Here is a 17,880-nt window from a genome sequence, read left to right as displayed (position 1 = left end):
TGGCAGTAGAAAAATATCGTTTTCCACACTCTATTCTGGAAAACGATATCCATCTGTGGGAATGCTGAGCAGGCATGAGTGCTGTGGCCAGGCATGGTATCAGACTGACAGGCTGGGCAAGAGTTTGGTTTCTGTTAGGGGTCAGCTGCAAGAAAGGAAGTAGGTTCTAGGGGAATTCGTGTTCTCCGTGCCCTTTCCTCTGGCCCTGTTTCCAATGCCTGGGGCCTTCGTGCTGCTCAGTGATGCCCGCTTGAGCCTGGAACACCATTTTAGGTTCCTTTGTTGTTCACATGTATCCCTAACTAGACTGCATGCTTCTCAAGATCAAGTCTGTGCCTCAGACCTCTTTTGTCTCTCCTGGACCCCATTAGGACAATTCTTTCCAGTAGAAAGCATCTACTTCCTGCTAGAAAGTAATAGTTTCTTCAACTAGAAAGAACACCACCTCCCACCCGACCACAGGTAATGTCATGTGTCACTACTTTCACCAGTCCCCCCAACCCATGTTAAACTGGTCTGACGTTTGCCCCCATCTCTCTTTCCCCTTAATAGTTAAGAACTTAAGATCCACCATCAGGGAATTAGGGGCCAGCGTTCTGGCTCTCTCACAGTGGTGTGATCTTTGGGGAGTTATTTAACCTCTCGGAGCCTCAGTTTTCCTATCTGCAGAACATGGGTATCAATGATACCTACTTCGCAGGGATGTGGTAAAGACTGAGCATGATGTGTGTAAGTGCATTCGTGTTTTCGCAGTGCCTGCATACAGTCAGCACTCAATCAATGTTAGCTTCTTGTAACATTTGAATGTTTGTGTCCCCTCAAAATTCATATGTTGAAATACTAATGCCCAATGTGTGGTATTAGGAGGTGGGGCCTTTGTGAGGACCTTATCATGGATGGGATTAATGCTACTGTAAAAGAGGTTTCACAGAGTTCCCTTGCCCTATTCACCATGTGAGGACACAGCAAGAAAGTGACAGCTGTGAACCAGGAAGAGGGCCGTGACCAGGATGTAACCATGCTGGTGCCTTGAATTTGGATGTCCAAGCCTCTAGAACTGTGAAAGAAAACTTCTGTTTATACGCTACCCAGTCTGTGGTACTTTGTTACAGCAGCAGAATGGACTTAGACCTTTTCTTCCTTCTCCCCCCTTCCTCATTTTTCTTCTTTTTATGAGGGTGACCTCATCTTGGTTTACAAATACTCATAGAATGTAAAAAAATGTAGATGCTTTCTACTAGAAAGGATAGTCCTAATGAGGTTTAAGAGAGACAGAGAGGTCTGAGACATGGACCTAACCTTGAGGAACATGCAGTCCAGCTAATGATAAATGTGTCCAATTGAGGAACCAACAATAAAAGACAGTAAGCTCTAAGGTCAAGCTCCATGGGCTTGGGAAATCTTATCTGAGAATCAGGGCCTTCAAGCTCTCAGAAAAGTTAGCAGGAAGAGGATAAGTATGCTGAATTGGAAAATGACTTGACATCAGTAAAGATCTTCAGGTAAGAAATAGAATAGCAAGTGCAAAGGACAACAAACAGACCATATGACTGAAGCATCCTGTATGTGTTTGGAGAGTAATGGAACATATGGCTAGAAGAAACCTTTGCTCTAGGAGCCATAGCCCCATGGGTGTTTTTACACATGAACTAGGGTCTATTCCAAGTCACAGCATAAACATATCTCTTCCTGGAGGTTCAACATACTTGAAAACTAAATTCCAAATGCATCATTCGTTCATTAAAATAAATCCAGATAAAACGTGGAGTAGACTGAAAAATTCACACGAAAACTTGTGATAAAGAATGAGAATTTGCGTTTTAGTAGGCTGCTTAGAGCTGTGATGCAGACGTTATGGAAAACCTTCCGTTAGAGAACTTGGTGGCCAAAGTTTGAGATTCACAACTAAACTAGAGAAGTGTTCCTGGTGATAGAAATTGCATGGGACCAAGAATGTCAGAAGCAAAGAAAATGGTAAAATGTTAGATACCAAATCCCTTTTTCTAATTTTGTCTATAGAGAGAATGAGTTTTCAAGAGAAGGCAGCCCTTGCCTGGGGATGCACAGCTAAGGCTCTCCAGCGCTCTTTAAGTAACAACCAAGAGATAGCTCATGTGTGGGGTGGCTCTAATACAAATTGTTCCCCTGCTTGTGTGATGCTCTCTCAAAATTAAATGTTACACGTTGTGGTAGAAACCTTGTGCAATGGTTCTGATAGCTTATAAGTTTTTCATGTCAGATAAAAAGCTTCCTATCCAGTGATCCTGACTCTTAGCACCATTTCTAGTCTGTGGAAGGCTTGTAGGAAGTCTTTCCCTGGCTGCTAGTGAGTCGTTGCCCAAATTATGATTCTCGTTAGGTCTCCAGCCTTTTAAGCTCTCACTCTGGTGGCATCAGGTGACATGGCTCCAGGAGTCTAGGGTGACCAGTGTACCCTGGGTCCTACTGGCAGCCAGGAGCCCCACAGACACAGTCGGCGAGAAAAATCAATTCAGCTTCAGGAGCAGTGTCTACATGGGTCCCAGGGAACATGGAAATGTCGCCTACTCATATGGTGTCCACGACACACTGCAGGAAGGTGGAAAAGCATGAACAAGACATGTTAGCATACAGACTCCAGAAATCTCAACCAAGTAAGGTTTTCTTAGGACTCTAAGGAAGGTTTCCAAGCCACAGACTGGAAGAAAACGCTTACAATTCACAGAGCTGACAAAGGATTATATCCAGAAAATATAAAACTTCCTCATAAATCAATAGAGGAAAGACAAAATCACAGTAGAAAAATGAATACTTCACAGAAGAAACCTGAAAAGCCAATAATTGTGAAAAAAAGGTCAACCTCGTGATAATCTTGTAACTGCAAATTAAAACTGCAATGAGATAACATTTTACATCTATCATATGGAAAAAAATTAAAAGATCTAGCAAAACCAAGTTTTGACTTAGATATTGAAAAGGCAACATCATGCTGTCTATCAAAACGCTTATGACTATAAATTGGCATAACCATTTAGAAGAGTAATTTATCAATACTTAATAAAGTTAAAGATATCCAAATCCTATGGCCCAATAATTCCATAACAGGTATATAGCCCAAATACACTTCCATGAAAATGTACAAAGAATATTCATGCAGCAATAATTTATAAATAGGGAGGAATTGGAAACAACCTGAATTTTTTTCATAATAGAAAAATGGAAAACTGTTGAGTTTTTGAGGTTTTATTTAAAGTGGAATACTGCACAACAATTAAAATGAATGAACTTGATCTTTATGTTTACTGAGAAAAAACAAGTTGCAGTAAATAACCACAATATGATGCCATTACTATAAATTTTAAACCACAGGTCAATACTATAGACTATTTTTAGACACAGTAAAAGGGAAGGATACAAGCCATCTTCAGAATACCAGTTACCTCTGGGGAAGAGAGTTGGGAAATGAGATTGGGAAGGGAACAAGAAAGGCTGTAACTGAATGTTCTGTGGCTCAGAGCAGTCAGAAATTTCCCATGAGAGGTAAAATTCCCAAGCCTTTGCTTGGGTGAGTGTGAGTCTAAATTTACACTACTTTCATGACGTAAAAATCTCCAACTGAGAAACTGCTGTTTAAAAAAAGCAGTCCTGGACTGATGAATCCCCTGCAGCACTTGGCAGAAATGCCTTCATGACTTGGGGCACACATGACTGACTACCACATTCATAAATCCCTACTGCTGATCAGCTCACAAACAACAATTACAAAATACACAAGAAAGTAGTCCATCATGAAGGAGAGTCAGCAGACACCACTAACTGGAGAATGAGGCTTTCAAGGACTGGATATTATAGAACATTCCTAAGGAAGCTAAATAATAAGAAGCTCCCATTCCCATTGAAGTGGGCCCTCACAACATCTACACAGTGCCATTTCAGACCAATGACTGCTGGCATCTCCCTTTCCCCCCTTTCTGAATGGATGTGTTCACTGAAATTATCCTGCTGGTATTCTACCACTGTGTTGGAAAAGGGGAAGATATTTATCCTTTTAGTTCACAGGCCTCAAGACAAAGAGTAACCATGTCTGGATCTGATGGGGTTTGAACTGGATGAAATGACCGAGTGGGCCTTTGAGTTGCTTCCGTTGGGGAAGGGGAGGGCTTGAATATGTTCTACAACTGGGAATAAGGGAGAAAAATAATATATGGTGATTAAAAAGCAGAGACATTTACTGCTTACCAAATATTCATATGCTCCCTTACAATTTCCAGGCCACTTGCAGTTAGGCAGGACCAATGGACTATGTCTAGGCAATGGATTCAAGTGGAAGTGACACAGGTCACACCTGCACTGAAGCATGCAAGAAAAGGCATGAGATCTCCTGCTCTTTCTTTTCATTCCTCGGTGACAGTGGCAGCCGCATCTTGAGATAGTTTAGCCACTAGATGGAAACAGCTGGATTGCTAGATCACTGCTTGGAAGGCAGCTGCAGACTTTGCATGAGAGAAAAAAGCTTTGTATGTTAAGCCAAAACTCATGTTGTGTGTGACTTTTATACACAAACAGACACACACACACAGCTCATTGAAAAGAAGATCTCATACAAAAATTAAAACTACACAGGGAAGCAATCCACTATGAGGGGAATGGCAGACATAACCCAGGAATTAATTGGCCCAAAAGTTTGAAATAATGGAACTATATGATAGAGCCAATATTAAAAAGTACATTTTGAATATTTGAAGTGCCATTTACAGAAATATAGGGTACCATTTGGGAAACTTTTTAAAAAACTATTTAAAAAGAAATGAGCAGGTCTTTTAAAAATAAGAAGCATTGCATTTCAAATTGAAAAATCAATAGAAGACACACACACCTTACACATATTTACTCATTTAATGACAAAGGTGAAACTGAAATGCAGTGGGAAGTGAAGTGTTTTTTTAACAAATTAATCTTTTATCAATTGGATATCCATACGAGAAAATTGAATTTTGATTTATACCTCACATTATAGAAAAATTCCAGATGTATTATAAATATAAATATGAAAATATAGTTTCTAAATGAAAACATTGAAAAATATTTTTAGACAAAGATTTCTTAAATGGAATAACCATAGAATACTAACAGTAGAAGACAGTTGGACTATGTTAGAGTTAAGAACTTATGTTTGTCAAAAGACACCACTATGAAAGTGAAAAGGCAAGCCATAGAGTGGGAAACATATTTACAGTATGTATATCTGACAAAGGATTGCTATCCATAATATCTAAAGAACTCTTACAGATTAGCAATAAAGACACGAACCCAATAGAAAGATAGGCAAAAGACACAAATAAGCACTTCAGAAAAGAAGCTATCCAAAGGCCAGTTAGAACTGAAAAAGATGCTCAACATTATTAGCCATTAGGAAAATACAAATTGAAACTTAAGTGAAATACCAATACAATGCCACCAAAATGAATAAAATGAAAAAAACAATGTGGTGGCAATGATATCAAGCAACTAGAACTTTCCTCCACTGCTGTGGGAGTGTAAATTAATAGCCACTTTGAAAAACTTATACAGTAAAATAAAACTTGACATATGCATACCCTAAGTGGTAGGCAAAATATGGCTCCCCAAAGACGTCCATGTCCTAATCTCAAGAACTTGTAAATATGTTATGTTATGGGGCAAAGAGGAATTAAATTTGTAGATGGAATTAAGGCTACAAATCACCTGACCTTAAAATAGGGAGATTATCTGGGTGCACCCAATGTAATCACAAGGGTCCTTAAAATTGGAAGAGGAAATCATAAGAGAGAAGCAGATGAAAGAGTGAGAAGGATTTGGATCAAAGTTACTGGAGGAAGGCACTTGAGCCAAAGGAAGCAGGTGGCCTCTAGAAGCTAGAAAAGGCAAGGAAATGGATTATCTCCCAGAACCTCCAGAAAGAAAGGCAGCCCTGCCAATCTGTCAGTGAGATTCATGTTGGATTTCTGATATACAGAACTGTAAGTTATTAAATTTCTATTGTCTTAAGCCACTAAGTTTGTGGCAGTTTGTCACAGCGTCGAGAGACAACTAATCTATCCTATGACTCAGCAATTCTACTCCTAGATATATACCCAACAGAAAGGCAGAGATATGTACAAGAATGTTCATACCATCTTAATTCATATTGTCTCAACTAGGAAACTACCCACATGTACATAAATAGATCATGTGTAATGTCTTAATAAAACGGGATACTAAACCACAGGGTTTTTTTTTTGGCCACACCACACGGCATGTGGGATCTTAGTTCCCTGACCAGGGATGGAACCCGTGTCCCCTGCAGTGGCAGCACAGAGTCTTAACCACTGGACCACCAGGGAAGTCCTAAAGCACAATGATAAATGAATGCTACACACAACAATATGATGGGTCTCACAAACATAATGTTGAGTAAAAGAAGCCAAAAGATTTCAGATTGAAAATTCCATCTATAGTAAGTTCAAGATGAGTAAAACTAATCTACTATGGTGTTAGAATCAGAATTGTGGTTGCCTTGGCAGGGGGTCTGGTGACTGAGAAGCGATGCAAAGGGGGTCTATGGGGTGCTGGCAATACTTAATTTCTTGATCTGGGTGGCAGTTTCACTGTGTGTTTGGTTTGTGAAAATTATTTGAGTTGACATTTATGATTTATGCATATTTGTATGTGTATGCTATATTACAATAAATCATTTAACTTTAGAAGGCAATGGATTGGTTAAAAACCAGATCAGACACAACTGAGGTGAGAATTGAAAATTGGGAAGAAAACCTGAAGAAATTCTTCAGAATGCCACTAGAGGATAATAAGATGAAAAACATAAAAAAGAATGTGAGAATGAGAAGGGTCAAGTTTATCTAGAATAGATGCTACATAAAGAGAGAGTATAGAGAATAGGAGATGAAACATTCAAAGAGATAATGCTGAAAATTTTCCAGACCTAATAAAAGATATGATTCCTCAGATTTAGAAAGCAGGATAAATAAAAATGAAAATAAAGACATCTCTTGATATAGTGTAGTTAAGCTAAGAAATACTATTATCATAACAACAATAAAGGATAAAAAGCAGTGGAATAATAATTTCAAAATGCTGAAGAAGAAATAGCAGTCAGCCTAGATTTTTCTTTTTTACTTAGGTGTATGAAGTATGGTTTACATCAGGCAAAATTCTCTTTTTACTCTATGGTTCTATGAGATTTGACAAATGTATACAGTCATGCAATCTCTACTATGGTCAGGATATAGAATGGTTCCATCACACAAAAAATTCCCTCATGCCCCATTGTGGTCAAGCCTGCTCCCACCCCAGTCCATGGCAACCACTGATCTGCTTTCTGTCCCTATAATTTTTAATTTCCAGAATATCATATAAATGGAATCATAGAGAACGTAGCCTTTTCAAACAGACTAACTTCGCTCAGTATAACGTATTTGAGATTCATCTAAGCTGTTGTATGTATCTATAGTTCATTTATTATTGCTGTGTAGTATTCCATTGAATAAATGCAATACAGTTAATTTTCCTAACCACCAGTAGAAGGGCATTTGGGTTGTTTTCAGTGTTTGGCATTTATGAATAAAGCTGCTATAAACATCTGCATACAAAGTTTTGTGTGAACAGATCCTTTCATTTCTTTGAGGTAAATACCTAGGAATGGGACTGTTAGATCATATGTGGCAAGTGTATATTTAACTGTATGCGGAAATTAATGGTTTTCTAAAGTGGCTGTACCATTTTGCATTAATACTAGCAACGTGTGAGAGTTCTAGTTGCTCCACACCCTCACCAGCACTTTGTAATATCCCTTTTTTCCCTTCTAATCTGTGTGTAATGATATTTTGTTGCCATTTTAATTTGTATCCTTTCATGTGCTTATTTTCCATTGATATACTTCTTTGGTTAAATGTTTAAATCTTTGTCCTTTTAGTTGGGTTTTTGGTTTTCTATTTTAATTGTTTTAACTGTATTTTGAAGAACAGAAATTTTTATTTAGATGAAACTTATTTATGATTTTCTTCTTTTATACATGATGTGCTTGGTGTCATACCTAAGAAATATTTGCCTAATCTGAGATCAAAAACTTTTTTCTTATGTTTTCTTCTAGGAATACATATCCTAAAGGTCTGCATTTAGGTCTATATGCATTTTGAATTCATTGTTGTCTCTGGTACAAGTTATGGGCTCAGGGTTTTTGGTTTTGATTTTTTTTATAGGTTATCCAAAATTATTCCACTGCAGTGCGTTGAAAAGACCATCTTTCTGTATTGCATTGCCTTCACACCTTTGTTGAAACCAATTGACTAAATGTGTATGGATCTATTTCTGGACACTCCATTCTATACCATTGATCTGTGTGTCTATTTTTTCACCACATTGTCTTAATTACTATAGCTTACTATTACTATAGTAATAATTACTATAGCTTACTACTAAGTTTTGAAATCAGGTAGTGTAAGTTCTCCAACTTTGTTGTTATTTTTTCAAATTTTTTTGACTATTTTAGTTTCTTTGCCTTTACATATAAATTTTAGATGCAACTTGTGAATTTCTATGAGAATGTGGTTGAAATTATGTTAAATCTATATGTCAGTTTTGGGAAGGATTGCCATCTTTGAATATTGCAACTATCAATGTATAACTAATGTATCCATTTATTTTAAGTCTTTTTAAATTGTTTTTGCAATATTTTGTTTTAGCATACAGATATTGCATAGATTTTGTTAGATGTATACTATTTATTTCATGCTTTTTGGTGATATTGTAAATTACACTATTGTTTAAAATTCCATTTTTTCATTGCTAGTGTATAGAAAGATAATAGATTTTTAGATCCTTTATCCTGCAGCATGTTACTGCTAGTAGATTTTTAGAGATTCTTTGAGATTTTGTATACAAAAATCATGTTATCTGTGAATATAGACAGTTTTATTTCTTTTTTTAATGTGAAAGCTTTTTTTTCTTGCTTTATTTCACTGGCTAGGACCTCTAATAGGATGTTAAATAGGAGTCATGAGAGTGAATAGCCTCACTTTGTTCTTAAGAAAGCATTCATTCTTTTAGTAATAATACATCTTAAAAACTACAACTAACATCATACTTTTTGGCAAAAGACAAATATTAGCAGTATAAACCAGCGTCTCAACATCTATTGGGTGTACTATGTAAATGGCACTGCACTGAGCCCTTTGCCTGTATCACAGAATTTAATTTTTTTACAACAGCCTTATGTAACAGATACTATCAGTATCCTTTCTTTATGGATAAGGAAAATGAAACTCCCTTTCATTAAGTAACTGTCTCTAGGTCACACAGCTAGCAAATGGAAAGGCTGGGTCTCTAATCCAAGTCTGATTGATTCTGAGGCCACGCTGTGAGGGACTACCCTGCTTTCTTCCCTGAGTTCAAGGCTCTTCTCACTAAGGTTAAGCACAGCCTCATGGGTTTAAAATGTTTTCAGTCTCTCATTCTGGTCACCATAAGATATTTTATTGCTTACACCCACTCCATGGACAACCTTCTCACATACCTATGTTCAGAGATTAATGGACAATATTGGTGTAATAAGCTCTTTCCTGTGTACATGATATAGCTTCAAGGATCTACCTTCAAGAATCACAAAGCCTAAACCCAGAGTTAAAAATGTGAAGATACTTCCCCAAGGCACATTTGGGAAGAGAACAGAGGTTTCTTAGAGTCCTTTGAAATACAACATGTCTATTATTCTTTTTAAAGATTTATTTCAATAAATGGTTTCCTTCAAGCATATGAGTAACTTATATTAGCACAGGCTTAGTGGAAAAGCTTGGGTTTTGGAGTCAGACAGACCCACTTCTATAACCTACCTTATGAACTTAGGCAATTTGCTTATCAGTTCACTCATTCAATGACACTGTTTTAAACACCTCCTACATGTCAGGCTCTGTTCTTAGCCCTGGGTTACATAACTAATCAAAATAAAGGGCCCTCTCTTCAGGAAGCTTGCATTCTAGCACAGGAGATAGTCAATAAATTATAAACATGAAAAGCAAATGACTTATGTGGTAAAAAAATACATAAGTGCTCAGCAAAAAAAGGAAAAATGGAGCAGGGTAAGGATGAGTCAGGAGAAGATGTTGGAGGCGGAGGTAGAGATTGCTGTATTAAGTAACATGGTCAGTGCAGGACTCATTGATTAGTCAGATATGAGCAAAGCATTGAAGGAGATGAGAGGGTGAGGCAAGTGGATGTCTAAGGGAAGTTTGCTCCAGGCTGAGGGAAAATCTGGAGAAAGGTAAGGCAGAAGGGTGCCTAGCATAGTCAATGAACAGAAAGGAAGCCAGTGGGGCTGCAGTGGGGTAAACGAAGGGGGGAAATGATAAGGAAGGAGGTCATGGATGTCATGGGGGTGTGTGTCAGACCATGTAGAGCTTAAGACATTGGAAGGACTTTGGCTTTGAGTGGAATGACGAGTCATTGGAATGTCGTAGGCAGCAACGATTAGAAACAGCCCAATTAAGGGATTAGTGCAGTAGTAAAAGAAAAATGGCACTGTGGCTTGGAGAAGGGCTGTGGAGTGGTGAGATGTGGCCAGAATCTGAACGTATTTTGAACATGGAACTGACAGGATTTGCTGACGTATTGGATGTGGAGGCTAAAAGGGAAAGGAGCCAGGGATGATTCCAGAGTTTGGAGGCTGAGAGACTGGGAGGATGCAGTCTCCATCTGCTGAGATGGGGAAGGGGGCACACAGAAAGTTTTAGGGGAAAGACCAGGAATTCAGTTTTGAATTTGCTAAGTTTGAGATTTCCATTAAACATCCAAGGGGAACAGTTGGATAGGCAGTCAGATGTACACATCTGGAGTCTGGCATAAGGATATAAATTTAAGAGCCATCAGTGTACAGATGTTGCTTAACGTCTTGAAACCAGACGAGATCACTGAAGAATTAGCAAAGATAAAGAAGGGAAGAGATTCAAATACTGAGTCCTGAAGCATTTAAACATGGAGGGATTGGAGAGAAGAGGAACAAGCAAAGGACACTGACGCAGTTTATTCAGCAAGGGAAGAAGAAAAGCAACAGAGTGTAGGGGAAGACAGTATTAAAAGAGAGTGAGCAACTGTGTGAAATAAGTCAAGACAAGGACTTAGAAGCGACCATTGATTCAGCAACACGTGGAGGTCATTGTTGACCTTGGCGAGGGGCTTTTAGTGGAGTGATGGAGGAGGAGCCCTGGTGGCTGCCTACAGAGAAAACTTTTGTTCAAGCTGGAGCACAGTTGGTGATGGATGCTGAAGTGAGGTCAAGAAGAACTTTCTTCCCTTTTTTAATGGAAGAGGATACAGCACATTTTTATGCTGAAGGGAAAGCCCAGAAGAGAAGTTTAATTACATGGAAAAGAGAAGAGAGATTGCTAGAATGATCATGGAAGAGAAGGGAATAGGATCTGCTGTACAGGTGGAAGGGCTTAGCTTTTGATGGGAACATGGATAGTTCACACATAGGTAAGAAGGCAAAGAAAAGTCTATGGATGGAAACTGTAGAAGATGGCTAGCTGTGGTGGTAGGATCTAGCGAAGTAGACGAGCTCTTGTGATTGCTTCAATTTTCTCAGTGATGTAGTAGCCAAGCTCAGAGACAGAGACTAGGGGAAAAGGGGAGTGGGAAAAGGCAAAGGAAGAAAGGAAGTGGGAGAGAGAGAAGAAGAGAGGCTCTTTTGGTGGCTTGAGGAGAAAGAGGATGTGGAAGTCACATATATCTTTGAGCCTCAATTATATCAGGGACAAGAATTTATAAATTGCACAGATTTTGTGAGGGTTGGCAATAATGTATCAAAAGCCAATGTTCAAAATCTCCTAGTTGCCATCATCAGGCCTACACATCAGCGTGTGTATCTGCTTCTCTATCAGGCCCTCAATTCTCTAACAATAAGCATCATGTGGTACATTTTCTTTGTATGCTACCTAGAAAAGTGTGAACTCAATTTGATATCTTAATTTTTTTAATCGTAAGAAATTAGAACAAAAAATTACAAATAGAGAAAGGAAATAAATCATTCATCATTCTACCAGTTCTCCTTGGTGTTTTACTTTTTCATGCTGACTTTTATTCCAATCTCAGAATTAGATATCACATATACAGCCAAAATTACATATTGTTTTTTTCACTTAACATTATGTATTAAGCATTTTACATAATGTTAATCTTCAAGACCATCATTTCAATGGGTGCATATTTTTTCATGTGTCCATTCATGTAAATGAATGTATTATATTTTACACAACGATTTTAATTGGATGTTTAAATTGCTTCAAATATGTTATTAAAATTTACTGTTATGAATGTCTTTGGGTGTATTTGAGCATAATTGATGAGTTCATAATAAAGCTATCTACCATTTAGTGACTGATTACTGACTACCAGTTATGGAGCTCTGTGCTAATGATTTTTCATACATCTCATTTGATGATCTTAATGGCAGAAAAAGTAATTTTTATATTTATATACTTTAGCATATATAAAAGTTTTAAAATGATATAAAAACAACACTCTTGAGCTGACTCATCATCCTTGCTAGATCTTAATATATAGCCGTATTTGTTTCAGAATTTTCTAAAGAAATAAAATATAACAGATAGAGTTGAAGCTTCTTACCCATTGCCTTCCCTTCTTCCCCATGGGTGACTAATATCCAGAAGTTAGTGTTTACATAGCTATTGATTTTCTAATTAATTTGTTCACATGAATTTGTCCATGAGGAACATATGACATTTGAATTGCAGTATTGACTTTGCTTGTTTCAAGTTTTATGTAAATGACATAATACTTCATATATTTTTGAGCTTCATTTTCCACTTGTGTTTTAAAAGTATATTTATGTTGATATGTAATGATTTCATTGATTTAAGTAGCTGCATATTTTCCACTGTATATATAATCACAATTTATTATCTACTATTTTGGTAGACACTTAGGGTTTCCTAATAATTTGCACTTCCAAGCAATGCTCTAATTAGCATCTTTTCCCATGCATGCCCTTAGATTTAGAATTGCTGTGTTCTTTAGCATGTGTATCTAGATGTGAAATTAATTAGTCTAGAATGGTGTTTGGGAATCTGTATAGTTTAAAGGCTCCCCAGGGCTTTTGGTGTGTAGCTGGGGCTGAGAACTGCTGCTCTAGATTTTATCCTTTTCACGTACAGTTAAATTATCACCCACCTCTTCACTTTATAAATGTCGAACTAGATGCGTAAAATCCTGATTACTGAGGGTGCTGCCTCGGTGTTCGAGGGCTGAGCGATCTCAAGAGCGGCTGTGGATATCTATGGATATGGTCTGTCAGAAGAGAGATCTCAAGGCAGACTGGTCACTAGATGACACCTTTGCAATTCATCTGCCACTTCTGTCTATGCTTTTACCTGTGGAAGGGAAGAATCAAAACACAAGACAAACAAGCTCAGCTAGGACTGGGAAGGCAAATGATTCTTAACTTACCTATCAGTGGTAATCAGTTGCTGAAAGCTGCCTCAGCAGAACAATGAGAATGATTGTAAAGCCACCCAAGGCCACTGTGGTGACGATTGCTATAACTGATTAGTGATGTCTGCCATGGGTTGGCTATAAGTAAGTGGTCAAACAGGTGAGGTGCATAATTACCAACCTGCCACCAGGATTTGCCTATCAGCAGTCATCCAGGAAAAGCAGCTGTCTGGTGAGTAACCCTGTTGTAATTAAAGAGAAGATCTAAAGGTTGTCAGTGGCTTGATTAAGAGGAAAATTTTGCCAAGTATTTCTTTTTGAAGTCTCATTTCTTTCACTCTTTTCAAAAATTTGACCTAAATTAATTCCTGTGCCAATATGTCCTGGCTGATAGGCAAGGTGAGCTCTTGAGCCTTGTCAGCCAGGGAAAGAATGTGGGTTTTGGAGTCAGACCTGTGCTGGAGCCCAGATGTGCCATTCATAGGCTATATGGCCAGGGCAAAGCCATTGAGATGCTCTGTGCCTCAATTCCTCATTGTAAAATGGGGACCATACCTGTGTCACTGAGAGATGTGAGGATTAGTTATAAGTATTTAGCACTGACCTGGGCCCAATTGTTAATTAATGGTAATGTTGCTACATTATTATCATTATTATTATTGTTGTTATGATTATTATTAAAAAGCAAAATAATGATAATGGTGGTGCAGTCTGCAGACAGGTCTGGTTTAGAAAATTCAGCTCTAGGTAGGTTTAGAGAATATGTCCCCAATTGAAATAAAAGACTAGAAATTGGTTTCCATAGGGTTGACTACATCAGGACAGTGGAGGAGGAGGTTTGTGAAGGCAGTAGACGCTCAGGGTGAGCAACGAGAATTACCGTTAGAGTTGTAATAGGAGGTAAACACAGGCTGAGTTCTGAGGCCAAGTGAAGGAGTAACCCCACTTCCACAAGAAACAAAAGGGAAGAAACCCAAAATGGATCCAGTTACTCTGAATGTAATTATGTCAGCTATGAAAATACATTTACAAGTCCCACTGCTCTATGTCAGAGCCCTGATACCTGCTAGGCTCTGAGAAATAACTAGCAACATTTTTGAGAATTCTTCCCATTGCAGACTGAAAAAAGAGGACAGGGTGTGAATTCGAAAAGCAAATTGTTCTCATCAAGGTCTGGAGTCTGGAGTGTATGCTTGGAACCTGAAAAAATGGACTCCTTCTGCCTCTTTTATTAAATGTCATATACTTTTAAGTATTGCACAAGTTATCAGTACATATGGAGCATGATAATAGATGCTCGTCCTGAATGTATTTTGCCTTTGTGTACCAGTGATATAAAATGGCAAATGATAATCAAAGGAATGACTTAGAAATCAGGGCCAGAATAATATTTCCATGGAAAAGGATCATTTTTAAGGAAAAAAATAACAGTGGCCATAATTTTATAGATGAAGAAACTGAGGCTTAAGCGAAATTTGGGGGAGGGTGTCAGATTTATTGAGATATTTATAGATGATAAAATTTTACCTTTCTAAGAGTGTAGTATGATGAGTTTTGACAAATATATATAGTTTTGTAACCAAAACCATAATTAAGATGTAGAACATTTCCATCACTGCAAAAAGTTTCCTTGTGTCTTTTTGTAGTCAGTTATCTTCCCCCACAGCCAGTCCCTAGAAACCAATGATCAATCTAGTTTTGGATCTGCTTTCTGCCTTTTTATATAAAATGTCACATAAGTGTAATTATATGTAGAGTATGCAGGTTTTGTAACTTCTTTCACTAATATAATGCTTCTAAAATTCATCCATTTTCTTGCCTGTATTGATGCTTTATTTTATTACTAAGTTGTATTCCGTTACATTAATATACCACAAATTGGTTATCCATTCAAGCAGTTGATAAACATCTGAGTTGCTTCTGTTTTTTGATTATTATAAATAAAGCTTCTATAAACATCTGTAAACAGGTTTTTGTGGACATAGGTTTTTACTTTTCTTGGTTAAAATACCAAGAGTGGGGTTTATGGGTCACGTAGTAAGTGAATGTGTAGCATTACTAGAAACTGCCAAAGACCTGACCATTTAACATTCCCATCACTAATGTGTACGAGGCCTGCAGGTGCCCTACATTCTCAACGGCACTTTTTAATTTTAGTCTTTCTAATGAGTGTGTAGTGGTTTCTCACTATGATTTTAATTTGCAGTTTCCCTGATGACTAATGATGTTTAGTTTCTTTTCACGGGTTTATTGCCATCTATATGTCTTCTTTGGTAAAGTGTCTATTCAAGCTTTTACCCGTTTTTTTATTAGTTTCCTTGTCTTAGTGAATTTTGAGAGTTTTTTTTTTATTCTGGACACAAAGCCATTATCAGATATATGTCACTTGTCTTTAATCTTCTTAACAATATCTTTCAAAGAACAGATGCTTTGAATTTTGATTTAGTTCAACTTATCAATTTTTTCTCTTTTGGTGTGTGCTTTCTGTGACTTAACTGAGAAATCTTTGCCTTACTCAAGATCAGAAAGAGTTTCTTCTACATCTTCTAGAAGTTTTTACACATGTAACACTGACATTTAGATACAGACCATTTCAAGTTAATTTTGTATATGGCGCAGAAAATAGGTCAAGGTTATTTACTTATTTAGCATATAAATGGCCAATTGTTCCAGCACCCATTGCTGAAAAGATTATCTTTTATCCATTGACTTACCCTGGCACTTCGGTTGAAAATCAATAACCGTATATATGTGGGTCTGTTGCTGAACTCTTGATTCTATTCCCTTGATCTATGTCTCTCTTTTAGTCAATACCACACAGTCTTGATTACTGTATCTTTATAGTAAGTCTTCAAACGGGTAATGCGAATCCTCCAACTTTGCTATTCTTAATCAAAATTACCTGTTTTGGTGATTTTAGTTCCTTTGCTTTTCTATATAAATTTTAGAATTTCCCTGTCAATTTCTACCCCAGAAAATCATGCTGGGATTTTGATTGGGATTGCACTGAATGTATAAATCAATTGGAGGTGAACTGACATCTTAATAGTCAATTTTCCAACCTATGAGCACAGTTATATCTATCCATTTATAAGGCCCTCTTGGTTTCTTTCATCAACATTTTGTCATTGTGAGCATTTACATCTTTTGCCTCTAAGCATTTCATGTTTTTAATGATATTGTAAATGGTACTGTTTTCGTCATCTCGATTACCAGTTATTCTTTTCCAGTATCTAAGAAAACAATTGATTTTCATATATTGACCGTATATCCTGCAACCATATTAAACACACTTATTGGTAGACTCTTTGGGATTGCCTATCTAGACAGTCATGTTGTCTATGAATAGAGGTTTATTTTTTCCTTTCAAGTCTCCATGCCTTTTTTACTTTTTCTCATATAATTAATTGGCTAGGACCTCCAGTGTGGTGTTGAAATGAACAGTGAGATCAAATATCATTGCCTAGTTCATAATTTTAAGGGAAAGCATTTATTCTTTTATCATTCTCTCTCTATATAAATATATTAGCTGTAAAGATTTTTGTAGATGTCCTTTATCATGTTGAGGATGTTTCCTTTTTCCCCTAGTTTTTTGAGAATTTTTATAATGAATAGACGTGAAATTTTGTCCAGTGCTTTTTCTGCGTCTGTCAGATGATCATTTGCTTTTTCTTTTTTACTGTTACTTTAGTAAATGACATCGCTTAATCTTCAAGTGTTGAACTAACTTTCCATATTTGGCATAGACTCCTCTTGATCATGATGTATTATCCTTTCTGTTTATTATGGAATTTCATTTTCTAATATTTTGTTAAAGCTTTTTGAGTTAATTTTTATGAGGGAAATTGGTATATAATTTTTATTTCTTTTATAATGTCTTTGGCTTTGGTACCGGGGTAATTCTGATCTCATTAATGGTTGGAAAGTATTCTCTCCTTTTCTATTTTCTGGAAGAGTTTGTGTAGAATTGGTTATACTTGCCAGTGAAATCATCTAAACTGGATTCTTTTTGTGGGAAAGTTTTTAAACTATGAATTTAATTTTTTAATAGATGTAGGGTTAGTTAGGTTATTTATTTCTTCTTGAGTGAGCTTTTGTAGTTTTTGTCTTCCAAGGAATTTGTCCATTCCATCTAAGTTATCAAAAGTTTGGCATAAAGCTTCCCATAATATTCTTTTATTATACTTTTCATGATAGTTGGCTTTATAGGGGTAAGTTAAATAGGGTGTCCTCTATTTAATTCCCAATATTGATCATTTATGTCTTCTCTCTTTCTTTCATTATTATTCTGGCTAGAATTTTTAAAAATTTATTTATCTTTTCAAAGAAGCAATATTGATTTCATTGCTTTTCTCTATTGCACTCTTGTTTCAGTTTTAGTGATTTCTACTCTTCAGTATTTCCTTCCTTCTGTTTACTTTG

Source organism: Eschrichtius robustus, chromosome 2 (assembly GCF_028021215.1).
Source record: "Eschrichtius robustus isolate mEscRob2 chromosome 2, mEscRob2.pri, whole genome shotgun sequence".
Taxonomy (NCBI): Eukaryota; Metazoa; Chordata; class Mammalia; order Artiodactyla; family Eschrichtiidae; genus Eschrichtius; species Eschrichtius robustus.
The sequence above is the reverse complement of the archived record's forward strand: the minus strand, read 5'-3'. Positions refer to the sequence as shown.